A 16,411-nucleotide genomic window follows, 5' to 3' on the forward strand; every position below is an offset into this window, starting at 1 on the left:
CTATAATGTACTTTTATTCTCTTCAGCTTAGACTTGTTTTTATTATTTAGAGGCACTTAAGTTTGATTTATAATTTTACCAAAAATTATTCTAATTATTTATTTTAGACACATTGTCAACACGGTTTAATTTAACAAGTTTTTTATGTTCATGGAGTCTTTGTCAGTGCACCACAGGGCAGCTGTGGCTACACTGTAGCTCATCACCATCAGTGTGTGACTGTGTGTATGTGTGTGAATGGATGAATGATACACTGTACTACAGTGTAAGGCGCTTTAGAGTCCTCTGACTCTGAAAGGCGCTATAAAAGAGCGGGTCATTTATCATTAATCTGAAATGGCTAATAAATAAATAAATGGATAGACAAATTGATAGATAAATAAATAAATAATATCACACATTAAAGGTGCAGTATGCAGTGAAGTAAAAACATCATCCAGTGGTCAAATTTGGTTACTGCAATCATTTTCTCACTGCCGTGCTGTGAGTCTTGTGGCTCTTGCTAGTTACGGATCAACTCCGGAAGATTCTGGATAACAAGCAAAGACGAGTCATACACAGTAAGCTGATGCGTGGATAAATACATCGTCTTATCTGGTGTTAGCACTCCTGGGTGTTTTCGGTAGTGAGCACTTACTACACATTATTACAGTAACATGCCTCTGTTTTAGAGCAGCTTGCTGTTAGCTTGCTGTTATTGCTTTGAACGACTCATTTAAGGAAGTAAAACATCATGACTGACTCATTATTCACTTTAAACACATTCCACTGTAATATTGAGTTGTTGGTATGTACAGTCTATGCTTTAAACACATTCCACTGTAATATTGAGTTGTTGGTAATTGAAATAGTAGCTTGAGATATTTTTAGAGCCAACTATTTTCTTCTAATTCACAGTTAGCATTGCTACCTCAACGTTAGCCTTTAGCCTTCTTTACCCGATATTAGAGTAAAAAAAAGATGCAGTGGCTTCTTGGAAGTACAAGAAATAATTTCTGGGTTGCTCCTACTGGTTTTGGTTCTTTAAATAACTGGAGCTTTTGGCCAGCCGTAGTCAAATTGCAAATGCCAGCGCTGACTGTAAACAGTAGCCATGACCCTCCTTTTTTTATTTTGAAATGAGAAAAACTGGGCCTGTTTGGTTACATCTGGGGCTTATAAGCTTATGAACTGGATTTTAGGAGTATCCAGCACATTTGGTGAAAGAAGAATGGATCTGAAGGATAAACTCACTGTCCTCAGCCCAGGTACATGATTGTCTCAGGAACTGCAGTGAGCGGTTTACAAACGACCCAGACAGGAAGTTGTTTTTCATGAAAAGAAGGGCTGGAGTTGTAACTAGAAACAATCAGTGTGAGATACCGCCACACTTCACCTAAACTTTGCACAGATTCAACTTTCATTTCCTCTGTTTACCCCGGTCTTCAGCATCTGTCACACAGAAATAGCTGCTGCTCATTAGCTGAAGTGTTCCTGAAGGTGATGATCATTTAACATTTAAACTTAAAAAATAAATAAAAACAGGAAGTTGGGTGTGCTGCAACAGAGAAAAAAAGATCTCCAGACAACTGAGAAACGGCGGTGCTAATGGTCAACTCTTTAGTTTTTATTTTATTGGTGCAGGCCTGTTTTCTCCATGAAATCTAATATACAAAATGTTGAATATAATTTTTCAGGGACATCACTTCAGACACAGAATGTACTTATATTGTCTTGGCAACAGTAGAAGATCATGTGTGTCCTCTATAGAACAGATCTGCTCAACCTAGAGAAGATGTCCCAGCATATCGTTATTTTCCACAACATTTCTGAAATTTGGATTAAAGATTTTGGAGATTCTGGTCATTTTTATGCAACTACATTTCAATAAAACCAGGAGAAATTCATCTATATGTGATGATATGAGAACTTTGTGTCTGTTGATCTTTTCTTGTGTTGGGGAACGTTTGGAGCTTGATGTATCTTCTCAAACGTTCCGTTTCCACGACGAGTGCTCTTCTGGTGTTTCTGCTCTCACACTAGTTCCTGTTCCACCACAACAATGGCTGGAGCTCTGGGTCTTTTGTTCTCCTCTGTGTTTCTCGTCACACAAGCTTGGCCAGTAGATGGGACATGGTGTGCTTCGGTTCACCCCCCTCCCTTTCTCCTCCTTTCCTCCTCCTCTTTCTTTTCTTCTTTCACTGAGGAAGCAGATGGCATTTACTGTTGGTTATTTTCCTTTTCATGAAAGCCCTGTTAGATATTCTTAGCTCAGAGACCACATGGGGCAAATGTGACCTTGCTATGGGAATGGAGACAACTACACCACGCTGCAGGTCATCTACCAAAGACCTGCCTGTGGGTGTGTTAACTCACAGGAACAAATGAGGAACATTACACAGCTCTGGTCTTATTTCGTGTTGTTCCTCTCAGATTTCTTCTCCTCTAGGTTCACGACTGTGGTTTTTTTTTCTGCTGATAGAGTCTTAGTCCTTCCTTTCTCTCTCTTCCTCCTCACACATCCTGGGGGACCCTCGTTTCAACACCGTGTCCCCCCTCTTCTGGCCCCCTCCTGTATGCAAAGCAGGTGTCAACCAAGACAAGGAGGACAGCGACTACCTCACGAAAAATAAAAAAAATGAAAAAGGAGACAGGGTCTTGAGGGTGAAACACACACACACACACACACACACACACACACACTATGTGCTGATTTATTCTCTGTCTCTCTGCTGTTCTCCATCTACATGCATATGCACTTCACACATGCGTGCCCAAATTTTTCCTCTTTTCTCTTTGTACACACACGTGCACACGCGTGCGTCCCGTGGGCTGGGTTTGAGGCTGGGTGACGGGGACATGGACAGGGAGAGCTGGAACTGTCTGTCTGTCATTAGTATTCCAGCAGGAGGCTCCTGGCCCGGCCAGACATCTGAGAGGAGCAGCCGCAGCAGATAAAGAAGAAGCCATTAATCCACGGAAGATTACCAGGACTGATACTTTATCCCACCGTAATACAGCAATGCAACCAGACTCATTCCATTTACAATGCCGCCGGAGGAAGAAAGAGGGAGAATGAGGGGAAAAAAGAGAAGAAAGGAGGGGTGAGCTCACCTTGTGGATGGCAAGACACACAGAAAGCCAGCTTGGCTTCTTAACTCTGGTGATTTGAATTTCCTCTGATGGAGCAGGGGTTGGGCAAAGTCGTGAGCGTATGTGTGTGGGCTTGCATTTGATTTGGAGATGTTTTGAATTCAGAATAGGTCATCCCCCCCCACACACACACACAAACACACACCCTACCCCCCACCCCCTTGTCCTCCTCCTCCTCTCTCTCTCTCTCTCTCTCTCCAATCACTGTGCCACAGATGGCCACTGTTTCAGAGATCTTAGTTTGTCCAAGGAACAGCTGGCTGTCTTCTTCTCCACGCTGGGTCTGTTTTAAATCAAACTTCCTTTAATAAGAGTGTTTGCATGGGTCTGCGTGCTCTTCTCTGCAAGCATGAGTTGAGCCACTTACACCACAGTGTTTGTCGCTCTCTCCTCAAGGTGAGCATCAGTCATGTGATGAGAAGAACATGAGACAACGACCCCTCCACAGATACAGTGGAGCTAAAGGGAGAACAATGGCTGCAGCAGCAGATGTGGGAGATTAGATTTGTACACGTGAGCTGATAAAGCTCGGTCACAGTCGGGATTTCTGGATGATGAAACCAAACCAGGAGGAGGAAGAGAAGGAACTGTTGACTCAACAAGCCGCTGCTGACAGATGAGCTGAGGAGAGAGGAGGGGCCAGATAAAGCAGACAAAGGATCCTTAGCCAACAAGAAGGAAGAAGGGAGGAAAAAACCACAGAGACACGGAGAGAAGGATGAAGGTGAAGGAGAGTGTCCACCAATGGTACGGCGCTGAGCTCATGTGTCCTGTAAAAATCCAATCCTTCAGAGTTTGCAGATAGTGTTACCATGAGAACAGCAGTGGGGTTATTGTGAGAGAGGAGAGACGGGGACAGGCCAGACTTGCTCCAGCAACCATCTGTTACTTCAGCTTACGCTGGCACCAGGACCCACCTGCCTCTGGGAAGGAATGTGGAAGTTCAACCAGGAGAGAAGTCCAGCACCGTCGTCCACCCCCCCAAAGCAGCTAACCATGACTTCTCATGAAAGGACCTTCTCAGTTGTGTTTTCCTTTTTACATCTGTGAATAAAAGAAGGAAGACATTTTTAATCATTGTATTTAAAAGGAAGATGTTTAAAAAACATTAAACTGCAGAGCAAATATTAGCCTTCAGATGATGGAACACCTTAGCCTTCTGGTCAACCTTTTGGTAGAGCACCTAAAAGAATACACAAGATGAATGAATGAATGAATGAATGTATGAATGAATGAATGAATGAATGAACGCATGAATGAATGCATGAATGAATGAATGACTGAGCACACTGAATTGTCCCAATGTTTGAAATGTGCTATACAAATAAAGCTGACTTAAATAAATAAATAAATAAATAAATAAATAAATAAACAAATAAATATCATTCCTGGCCTCGGTCAGCTAAGGCACTGAATCCCAAAAGTTGAGGTCAGGATCCCAGTTTGGGTCACATGACAGAAAGTTTAGGGTCTGGTGACGATCTCCAAATTTGAAGATGAACTCAATAAGTTCACTTTATTTGTAATATAGAGCTCCTTCAGTGACCGCTGCAGCTTAGTAATATATCCTTTTTTCCAGCAGCAGTGAGACTGTATTACGGTCCCAGTAATCCTAGTAAACAGGCTCGCCCCTTCTCCCAATACTTTTATTGTTATTTTGCCCAATCCCCGTTGTTGTCTTCACTTTACGTGAGTCTGCATTCAGTCTGCGTTGGATAGTTTTTCTCCATTTGACTCTCTATTTATTTCCAGAAATTCTTTATTTTATCTTGCTCTTGGACACACACACACACACACACACACACACACACACACACACACACACACACACGAAACTGTTAAATTGCACAGCTCTCATTCTGATTAGACCACTAGAGGTGCTTCATCCACAGGCTTGATTTGATTTCATTTTCTGATATTAGCTCATTAATTTAATTGTATTTTATGTTTGGTAAGGATGTTTGATATCATTCCATATTGGCATTTAAATTTAGTATGAGAAATGATCTGTATCACTTTTTACTCTGTTTCTAACACAACCTACGATGCACATATTTTACATCAAACTCTTCTGCTAATTCTCCTCTCACTCCAAATGTGAAAATATGACAGATCTGGTGTTTCGTTTCTGAGATACTTTTGTTTGTTTGGCACAACTGGCGAAAACTTAAATTGTGGTTGTCTTAATTTGCAAAGGTAATGTTTAAAGTTTAGTAAATAAGTAAGGATAAGTAAGTCTTTTACAGTGAAATAATAATAAACCATTTAATGTCTCAGTTTGTTGGAAGGAACATTAAACACTAAAACAGATTTCATTCTCAGCCGACTAGGTTCTTTCCTTTTAAAAAGGCCAAACAGAGACGGAGTCATTATTTACAATCTATCCTGCCTCCATACTTCCTGGTTCCAGAGCCAAGCCACACCTGCAAACACGCCTGCGTCAGCATTTGTAATTAGACACTGGTCAACAAAAAGCAGCAGCGCTGTGTAAAGAATGTTAGCCGGTAAAACGAGTGATCCCAAAGTTGTTTCTTGTTACCCTAAGAAGCCACAACATCTTTTAGTTTTACGCTGATCAACCTACTGTGTGTGACTCATCTTCTCATGCCGTCGTGAATCTTCTGGTGCTGTGCTCTTTTGTTTTGATACGTATGAGTTAGACTATATTGGTAAATAAAAAAACATTACGGAACAACAGAGTCTAATTGCTGCTGGTGCGCCAAAATTACCCCCAACGTGAGAAAATAAAGGAGTATTCTATTCTATTCTATTATTCTATTCTGTTCTGTTCTATTCTGTTCTATTCTACAATGCTCAGCTCTTTGTCACTTGTATGTTGTGGGTCAGAAGCTGATACATTTGATTAATCAAATGGAAAGTTTGACAGTTTGTAATAACACAGCAGTGGTGTCTTGCTTATTTTTTTTAATAGCGTTTAGGTTATTTTTCAGCCTTGGCGGAGTCCAACTCTCACAGGAAAGAAGCTCGACTCACTGCCGGGGGTGCAGACCAAGCTCTGATTCTTAGTCTGGTCATAACAGTGGGCTAAGGATTGAGTTTGCTTTTTGCAGATGATGTGGTCCTGTTGGCTTCATCAGAACATGATCTCCGGTTCTGGAGCGTTTCACAGCTGAGTGTGAAGCAGCTGGGATGAGAATCAGCTCCTCTTAATCTAAGACCATGGCATTGAGTCAAAAATGGTGGAACACCTTCTCTAGGTCAGGGGCAAGGCCCTGCCTGAAGAGGAGGAGTTTACTTGTCTTGAGGTCTTCACAAGTGAGGGAAAGATGGAACGCGAGATCGGCAGGCGGATTGGTGCTGTGTCTGCAGTGATGTGGGCGTTGAACCGATCTGTCGTGGTGAAGAGAGCGCTGAGTCAGAAGGCTCGGGCATTTAGTTAGGATGCCTCCTGATCAAGGGCGCCTCAAGGGGTGGCCAGGGGTGGCCGCTATAAAATTGCTGCCCCCCCCCCCCCCCCCCCCCCCCAGGAAAAACCAGTGTTAACAAATCATATTAATGTTCAGTCAAACCATACATTGATCTTGTTTATTCAAAACATAATTGTACAACAAAATAAAAATGTTACAATTAATGAGTAAAGAAATAATCAGAATAAAAAACTATATGTGTTTCTGCTGCTCACCATTATAAAAAGGTTTTAATCTCCATAGTTTTTTTAAACACTGCAACAGGTGAATTAACCCAAAAAATACATGGATAACATTTTAAATAACTGAAATGTAAATTTCTGAAATGTTTGTGTTTGTAAAATTTAAGTTAAATGTTTTGGATACCTACTGTTATTTTAATAAAAACGAATAAAGGTGCAGTGCAGTACATCGCCACGGGCTGAAACTTTCCCAGCTTTATCACAAGAATCATTTTGGTGTGCCACCCCAAAAGTTTCTTTGGCCCCATCTGGCCACGCCTATCAAAATTTTCTGGAGGCGCCGCTGCTCCTGATGAGGTTTTCCCGGCACATCCAACTGGGAGAAGGCCTAAAAGAAGACCCAGGACACGCTGGAGAGACTATGTCTCTCGGATTGCGAGGGAGCACCTTGGGATTCCCCCGGAGGAGCTGGCCCAAGCTTTGACCTCTCTGCTCAGGCTGCTGGCCCCACGACCCGACCCCGGATAAGCGGATGAAAATGGATGAATGGATGGATGGGTTATGTTTCTTCAGAAAACAACTTTGTGTCCTTTTTTTGGTGCAAGTCAGTTTTTTTAAAATGCACAACTGATTAAAAAATAAAACATTTTAAAAACCTTCACAGTGCATTGCATATTAATTATGAATAACTGAAGTACAAAAAAGTCATTCTAACTACCAATAAATGCATATGTTTAATCGATTGTTTCATGGTTTAGTCAAGATGAACATATTAATTGAGTTGAATTTTCTGATTCTACCTCTAAAATAGCTTCATCTAACAAAAATGTAAAAATTCCCCAGTGGCTATTAATTGGCAGTTTATTAGATAACAACACTATTAGTATAATGTAGATTTTGCAATCAGCCTTTATTACCATAGCAACAGTTTACTTTTAATGATACTGTCCTCATCTTAGTGATCTAGTTTTTGTGGCCTCAAAGGAAACAAAAATTCAATTCCCCACCCATCAGCGACCTCCACAATTAATCCACAATTAACAAAGCGACCAATCGTTTTATAGCGAGAGCGAGGTGGGAGTGAGTCGTCTAGAGCTCTGGAGACTGAGGGTCCTCAATACTTCATCTTCACTGTCATTATCTAACACAGACCATAAGGTCCATGATGAGATCTGGAATAGCTCTCAGAGAAATGTCTCAAAGAAAACATGAAAGGAGGTAAATAAAAAATTCAACAAAATGACTTTTGTCCTTCCAGATTAATCGTTTAATTAATTGCATCCAGAATAATAATGCACAGTCCAAGAGGGATTCTTTGATGAAGCTGATGCAAAGTGTGAAACTCAAAAATACTTTATATATTTTAGCATCTTGGTCATTATTTATGTTTGTTTTGAGCTTGTTTACATAATAATGACTGTTTTAGCATACACTGGAGAAAGAAAGAAAGAAAGAAAGAAAGAAAGAAAGAAAGAAAGAAAGAAAGAAAGAAAGAAACAATCATTTATATAGCGCCTCTCAAGATAAAAATCATGAGGTGCAAACTGACCTAGTGTAGTCTTTTTCCTCCACGCGGATGGTCGAACGCGGAAAAACATGGCGGACTGGCAAGAACTAGTTATGGCAGAGGTTCGTAAATACAGACATTTGTATGATTCAGCTCTCAGAGATCACTGTGATCAACATGTTGTTAATAATTCTTAGAGAGAAATAACTCGCACTGTCGGAAAAGACGAGGACGCTGTTAAAAATGCTGGAATGTCATGTTGTAAACAGTAATTTCTACTTCTACTATGATGTAGTGTTGGATGCATGCCGTAGAGCTCCATGCTGCCCCGTTCAGTTTGGGAGAATATTGGCTCACTGCAGAGACAAGCCGCATGAACCATAAATGCTGCGAGTTGTGAAACGTGTTTCACCCGCGAGCCACATCACCAAGCAGAAAGTGAATGCGTCAAGCATAAACCAAGCTTTAGACATGTCATGGGGCTTAAAGGAGATCTACAGTTGGATGTCATCTGCATAAAGATGGTAGGAGATTCCTTTGAAGGAGCTCAGGATGGGCTGAAGAGGAAGCCGATAGAGGAAGAGTAGGTGCCCCAGCACAGAACCTTGTGGGACACCATGGGTGAGGGAGGTGGTGGAGGACCGAAACTTGGAGAAGGAACGCTCAGACAGATAAGAGGAGATCCACTCCAGAACAGTTTCTGATAGGCCTACCAGTCTCTCAGCTTATCCAGTAGCAGGTGATGGTCAACAGTGTCAAAGGCTGCAGTCAGGTGCAGCAGAACCAGAACAGAACAGTCTCCTGCATCACTGTGGGTCAGAAGGTCATTAGAGACCCTAAGAATATGTTCATCGAGAGCAGCTGTGAGTTGTTTAGCCACAATCATTTCCAAGATCTTGGAGATGAACGGTAGTTTAGAGATGGGTCTGAAGCTGCTATGGAGAGAGGGGTCAAGTCTCGGCTTTTTAAGAAGCGTGTGGATTACAGTGTTCTTAAAATTAGCAGGGACCTGACCAGAAACCAGAGAAGCATTAATTATAGAGAGCACGCTGGGACCGATGGACTGGAAAGCACTTTTAAACAAAGATGAGAACATTCAGTCTTTTCATTTGTTGCTCAGTGCTTTGAAAATACAGATAAATTGTTCTCTATTTGTTTTTTGTTTTTTTGTTTCTGCCAGATCTGTAGAATTAATAATTTTCTTCAATAGAAACTCAAAGCAACGCATCATGTCCCCATCTAAAGAAATCGAAGAACAAAAGGAAGCAATATATTTAAAGCACTGCTGGGAAGTTAGGTCAGAGGTCATGATTCTAAATTATTATTATTATTATTAATAGTAGTATTATTATCAATAAACACAGAAATAGTACATTCAGAAGAACTACACATAAAATCTTTCACTTTAAAATGTCTTTTTGTCATAAAAGAAAAACTTGAGTTACTATATTTAACAGTTTAGTAAAATCCAAAGTGGTTGCTCTAGATCATAAATGAAGGAATTACACTTGCCTCTAAGAACTGTCAGCAGTTTTACCGGCTAAGAGCTGGAAGTCCTTTTGTTGCGGGGTGGTGTTGTCATGCTGGAGTCTAATGAATTCTTTAAAGCTTCTCTAAAAGAGAGGCTGCAGACGTCTCTGAGCAGGGAAAAGGTTTTTCAAACAACTCTAGCATTTTTACCTTCATTAATTACACTGTAAAAGCAAAGTGGAGAAACCTGCACACTCAAAAAGGAACATTTTAACCTCTCTGTGCTCAGATGTAAATCTTCTTACAGTGAGATGACTTACAGCCGAACCACCGGGCTGCTCTGGCAGAACAAGCTTTTCTTCATATTTCTATATATTTCTGTAGGAGACTATGTTCATGTTCAGCCTGCATGAAAAATGCAGAGTGAACAATTATTATGAGAAATATTAATTACAAATGGGTTTTCAGTGATCCACACCTTTAAAAAAATTTTCATCAGCAAAAGTTCGACATCAGAAATTCAAGAGCAAAACCATAACTACAAATGAGGTGACCTGGTGACCCAAGCCAAAGCCATTGGCCCGCGACCAAATGGCCTGTATTTGATATAAAGTAGCGCCTTCTAGAGTTCTAGAAGCCCCCAAGGCACTTTACAAAACAACAGTCATTCAACCATGCACACACTCACACTGTGGTGTTGATGAGCTGCAATGTAGCCACAGCTGCCCTGGGGCACACCAACAGAAGTGAGACTGCCATGCACAGGCGCCACCGGTCCCGATCCGACCACCAGCAGCAGGCAAGGTGGGTTAAGTGTCTTCCCCAAAGACACAATGACAGACTGAGCAGGGCTCGAACCTGCAACCTTTCAATTACAGGGCCGGCATTTAACTCTTCTTCCATCGTCACCCCAAGTCGACACCTCACTGGTGTCACGTGATCAGAGAAGCTTAGTTTTATTGGCTAACAGCCACTCAACTCGATCGAGTGATGATTACTTTGGCTTGGTAAAAATTCAAATACATAATTTCACCAAATACAGTTCTATGTCAAAAATTCAATGTCTAAAAAAAAAGTCCTGTTCTGGTGAGACTGTATGTATTTCATGGTGAGAAGACCTGCTGATAGTTTGTAATTTTTAGCACTACTAAGAATGTCGATCTTGTTGTTTTGTGTCCTGTCTTCTCTGTAATTCTACAGGTTCTACAATAATCAGCTTAAGCATCAAAATTTAACGTGGAGAGAAGTGGATTTCCCAGTGAGTATTAAATATGGAGTTTTCTGCCCCTACACCCAACATTTACAAGATTTTCTCCCTGAGCCACTCAGTATCTTCAGCCCTCTGACACGGTGCTCCACCATGCTGGAAAAGGTGTGGTTCATCACCAAACTGGTTTTAGGGGGTTGGGAGGAGTCCAGTAGGAACCCCACTGAGCGTGGACGCTGTGAGACTCCTGGGACCACCGCTGGACGTGGTGCACCTCCTGGGACCACCGCTGGACGTGGACGTGGACGGGACGGAGGGACTCGAGGCTTGAGCGGCGTAGCTGCAAAACCTTGCGTCTGTGAAGGCCATGAATTAGTAGAAGGTCTCCGGGACTGCCACTGTTGCGTTGTCAGGTATCCATTGCGCAAGACGGCCGCAGCAGGCCTGGATGGAGGAGTGGAACCTCTGCGTGGCTGTGGCCTGATGGCCAGCTGCATTCCCCAGAACGGTGACGCCTGCTCCTTCTCTAGTTCCATGAAGTCCAGGAGCGTGAGATACTCCATGACAGGTATGAATAGAAAAAAAAAATACTCCCAAGTGCTGTGTCGGCGTAGGGTCAGAGTTTGGCCAGATTATTCTGTGAGGAACCAAGTTCAGAAGACCCGTGAAGACGCCAACACAGTAAAAAAAAAATATATATATATAAAAAAAGTCTTTATTTATAGCAGAGGCACCTGGAGGGCAAGGCTGAGGCAGGTTCAGAGGCAGGCTAAGGTCAAAATGGCAGGCAGCGAGCAAGGCAGGGGTCAGGCAAAAAACAAGGTCCAGAGGCACAGATCAGGCAGGGTGGATGGCTGGAGAACTACTGGCAAGGCTGTAATAATCTGGCAGGGAACTGGTGGTTTGCTGGTGAATATATAGTAGGGGAAGCAGGTGTGTAAGATGAGCTGATGAGTGAGGAGCAGGTGAAGTGGATGAAGGTGATGAGGTGTAGGTCAGGTTGCTGTGGAAACCAGGGCTTGGCTTGAGCTTGGTGAAGGGACCAGGTGAGCTGAATGAAGGTATAATGAGGAAGTGGAGGAGGGTGAAGGACTGGAGACAGGATGTTTAGCAACCATTCTGTACTCTTGACTGTGTTCAGTGATTAAGTGAGCTGGATGAGAAACATCTCCCTTTTGGCATGTCAGAGAACTGATAAAAGTAGCTTTTTCTCCTCTATCCTGGAGAAAAGAGCCTTCTTTGCTGCATTCTTGATGTTGGGCCACTCTCTGAAAATATCCTCCTCACTTTACCAGCCTGCACAGGTGTTGTTGCACCAATCCCACAGCTGGATTAACTTTAATAGATAATCTATGTGCTCATAGACTTTCTTGGGTGCTGAAGCCTTTCACAAATGGGTCAGTTGGTCGTCGTCGTCTTCCTCCTCTTATCCGGGTCCCGGTCGCAGGGGCAGCATCCCAACTAGGGAGCTCCAGACCATCCTCTCCCCGGCCACCTCCACCAGCTCCTCCGGCAGGAGCCCAAGGCGTTCCCGGACCAGATTGGAGATGTAACCTCTCCAACGTGTCCTGGGTTGACCTGGGGGCCTCCTGCCAGCAGGACATGCCTGAAACACCTCCCCACGGAGGCGTCCAGGAGGCATCCTGACCAGATGCCCAGACCACCTCGACTGACTCCTTTCGATCCGGAGGAGCAGCGGTTCTACTCCATGTCCCTCCCGAATGTCCGAGCTCCTCACCCTATCTCCAAGGCTGAGCCTGGCCACCCTACGGAGGAAACTCATTTTGGCCGCTTGTATCCACAATCTCGTTCTTTCGGTCATTACCCAAAGCTCATGACCATAGGTGAGGATTGGGACGTAGATCGACCGGTAAATCGAGAGCCTGGCTTTCTGGCTCAGCTCCCTCTTCACCACGACAGATCGCCTCAGCGTCCGCATCACTGCAGACGCCGAACCAATCCGCCTGTCGATCTCCCGATCCCTCCTACCCTCACTCGTGAACAAGACCCCGAGATACTTAAACTCCTCCACTTGAGGTAGGACCTCTCTCCCGACCCGGAGATGGCAAGCCACCCATTTCCGGTCGAGTCAGTTGGGTTTATGTTTATTTTAATGGCACTGAAGGACTTCATAGTTTATTACAATTAATCAGATTACTCTTCATAACAATCTCGTAATTATGCAAGCTGCCTTCATAAAAACAGAGGTGGCAAAACTTTATGAAGATGTTTGACCATGGCAGTAACTTATGGATCACAGGTTTACAATTTGCTGACAGCTTCATGAAAAACGTTCCCCCTTTTTTTTCCCAGTGTTGTTTGGTGAGTATAGCCTGTGGAGATTTGTATATGACCACGTGGTCTTGGTGTCAGTGTGTGCGCTGGCCAAATCTCCAAATCGTTAGCATAAATGGGTCAGAGTTTTTGAAAAGGTGCATGAAGTCTCTTTTCAGTTCCATCTGTCTGAATAAACTCCAGGCTTTTTGTCAGTAGCGGAGCTCTGCTTGTGTGCGCTGATACGAAACAGGAGCAGAGATTTTAAATTGCATCATCGCTTCAGCTGGGATTCTTTAACACCAGCTCGAGAATAAGAAGAAAAATAAAAGCCTGAGAGAGCAGCGTTCTCATGCACGCATATTAATAACACCACCTGCGGTCAGCACATCTTTTAAATCTGCACCGGGTCTCCTCTTCTCACCTCGTAATCTCATTGTAGTCTCACAATGCGCTTCCTCCCTACTTCACCTCACCCTGTTTCCTCTGAGCTGAGAACATCTCAGCCTTGCTTTGAAATCAGGAAATGAAAGAGAAAGTGTAAGAATTTAGGCAGAGTGAGGAACCATTCTTCCACAAACACTGCATGATAAAGGCTACAGAGGCACGGTGAGAGATAGAGCATCACCGTTTGCAAGGAAGGGTTTATTCCCATTGGTAGATGGCTTTCTTCCCCCACTGACTAAAGCTCCTGCTGAATGATATGGTCTGTCTATGTTGACAGGCTGAAGATAAGGAAGTGCCCTCAGGTATTAGCTGTCATTGCTTTTCACCAGGAAATGGGAGCAGAGGAGCTTTCTTCCACCTTTTCCTCCTCATTCTGGGTGAACAGAGAAAACTCACAACAACAAAGCCTTCGACTCTCATTAAAATCAGCTGTTGAGCCAAGTGCCACCAAGGAGCACAATATTTGAGGCAGATGAGTAATCAGTCTAGAATCTGGTGCAGAATTTCAGATGTCCATAATGACAGTGGGAGAAGGAAGTGAGCGACACAAACAACCGCTCCTACAGTCATACTGTGGTGGAAATAAATGTGTTATTGACCATTAGCCCAGCGCAGCAGAGCAGAACTAAAATGTCCTTCATCTTAGAATGTCACAGCCATGCTGCGTGTGTGAATATTTGTGCGTGATCCGTTTTCTAAACATGTAAAGGGCAAAGGTGTTCCCAAAATAAATAAATAAACATCTACCCAGTCTTTGTAGGATGTGATTTTTAATCAGTGATTATGTGAAGTGATTTGAAACGGGAATAACCCCTAAAAGCAGCAGTCATTTGGATAAAACCACATTATTACACCTCATCTAATAATTAACTGCAGCCCGTTTTGGCTGAAAGTGGAGCGGCGCAGTCTGACACTCCGTTTCCTGCATATTCAGCAGCAGACCAAGAAGGTTGCTGTAGTCTGAGAGAGCGCAACGCTATTGGTAAAGCCATTTAGTTTTCTGCCCACTTTGGAAATATGGAGCTGAGATTTAGCAATGAGTCAGCTCTTTTCACTTGGGGAAGGAATCATTCATCATGGCTGCCAGCATGGTCCGAGATCGGGGATGAAGAGGAAGAGGAGGGAGGGAGGGTTGATCACGACCTGATGGCAAGTTCCTCTGCTGACTCCACATGAAGCTGATGGAGCTGCTGGCTCCTCAAGCAGCTGCTCAGGCTTCTATCAGAATGAAAACGACTCAGGAAGAGGAAGGCTGAGCTGCACTCGTTTTGGTTTGGTTCCAGCCCGGCAGTTATTAATTCAATAAGAGTCCCATCTCTGTTCAAGGAAATAAGACAAGCTTTTTAAATGAAATCATGTCAATAGGTAATCGTTGTGTAGTTGTGTTAATGAAGCCAAACCTTTGATCACATAGGTAGGTTTGAGGAGGAAAACTGACTAAAGATGGAAGAAGAGAACTTTCATATCAATTGGGAAAGTAGATTAAGAGCATTAAGAATCCACTAGACTTTGACTTGAATGTGCAAATGAAAAGAAGGAGGTACCGTCTTTCCCTTCTGCTGCAGAAATCCTTGTTTTTTCTTTCCCTGTCAGATTTTCACCAAAGACGTCTGCAGGAAGAAGAAGCTGCAGGCAGCAGATTGAAGGCTGTGCAGTAGGGAATAAAGGAGCTGAGCGTTGTAGTAGTGAATGAGTGATGACCAGATTTGGAAAGGACTCAAATAACTTTTACTGCAGGACAAGTGAGTGTTTGCAGGTTGTGGAGAGAAACCTGAGAACCAGGGAGAAGAGAACAAGAAGAAATAGGTGACACTTCATGAGGACGAATGAAGGTGTGTTTTCTTTGACATCCACATCTGAGGAGAGGCATTGACAGGGGGTTAGCAGCAGATACGGTTGGAATCCAAATGCATCCAAGGTCAATCAATAAAATAAAATCATCATCTAATCCAAAACCTTCTACAACCCAATGTACACGTGTACAAAAAGTTCCACACTTTCAGATTCAACAGGGACAAGCGAGGGCTGATCAAAAGGACTTAAGCCAAATGTCTGAATTACACACTGAGCAGGAAGGACAACTTTAGACAACAACCTGATTTAACCCGATCAGAAATCTTATGATAGGTGACAAACTAAACAAAGAAGGTGGTAAATAAATGGCCTATATTTGATATAGCGCCCTCGAGAGTCCTGGAACCCCCCAAGGCGCTTTACAACACAATCAGTCTTTCACACACACGTTCACACGCTGGTGGGGATGAGCTACAATGTAGCCCCAGCTGCCCTGGAGTGCACTGACAGAGGCGAGGCTGCCGCGCACAGGCGCCACCGTTCCCTCCGACCACTACCAGAAGGCAAGGGGGGTTGAGTGTCTTGCCCGAGGACACAACGACAGCGACAGACTGAGCGGGACTCGAACGTTTTGTATAAAGTTAAGTGCTCGACAGAAGATATGTGATGTTGCTTACCCATAATGATTTAGTTTCTCTTTTTTTCAAGAGGAGGGGACGCCGCATATATTGGTGTTGGGATTTAGGATCATGTTATGTAGGAACACAGAAGTCGATGTATACAGCACTTTATGATGTAACGTGTTACAGTACAACACGCTTGGTTGTTTCAGTGCTTGCATAGAAAAAAAACCACATATATATTTAGAAAATCTTTATAAAAACACAACTAAGCTGACTTTTATATCACAGCCTACGCCAACAGGATCAAATTTTAGTAAGTTGGGACATTTAATTGAACTATAGATTTT

At 43.1% G+C, this 16,411-nt stretch overlaps 1 long non-coding RNA gene across 1 annotated transcript; it reads right to left on the reverse strand.

Annotated features, from left to right (window-relative positions):
• Nucleotides 1-1,623: 1,623 nt before the first annotated feature.
• Nucleotides 1,624-3,196, reverse strand: LOC129164209 (uncharacterized). Its single transcript, XR_008563810.2, has 3 exons — nt 3,094-3,196; nt 2,356-2,551; nt 1,624-2,180 (listed from the first exon to the last, which is right to left on the reverse strand). It is a non-coding gene; the product is annotated as an uncharacterized lncRNA (long non-coding RNA).
• Between the last annotated feature and the right edge of the window lie 13,215 nt (nt 3,197-16,411).

The sequence above is a fragment of the Nothobranchius furzeri genome, chromosome 6 (assembly GCF_043380555.1).
Source record: "Nothobranchius furzeri strain GRZ-AD chromosome 6, NfurGRZ-RIMD1, whole genome shotgun sequence".
Lineage (NCBI taxonomy): Eukaryota > Metazoa > Chordata > Actinopteri > Cyprinodontiformes > Nothobranchiidae > Nothobranchius > Nothobranchius furzeri.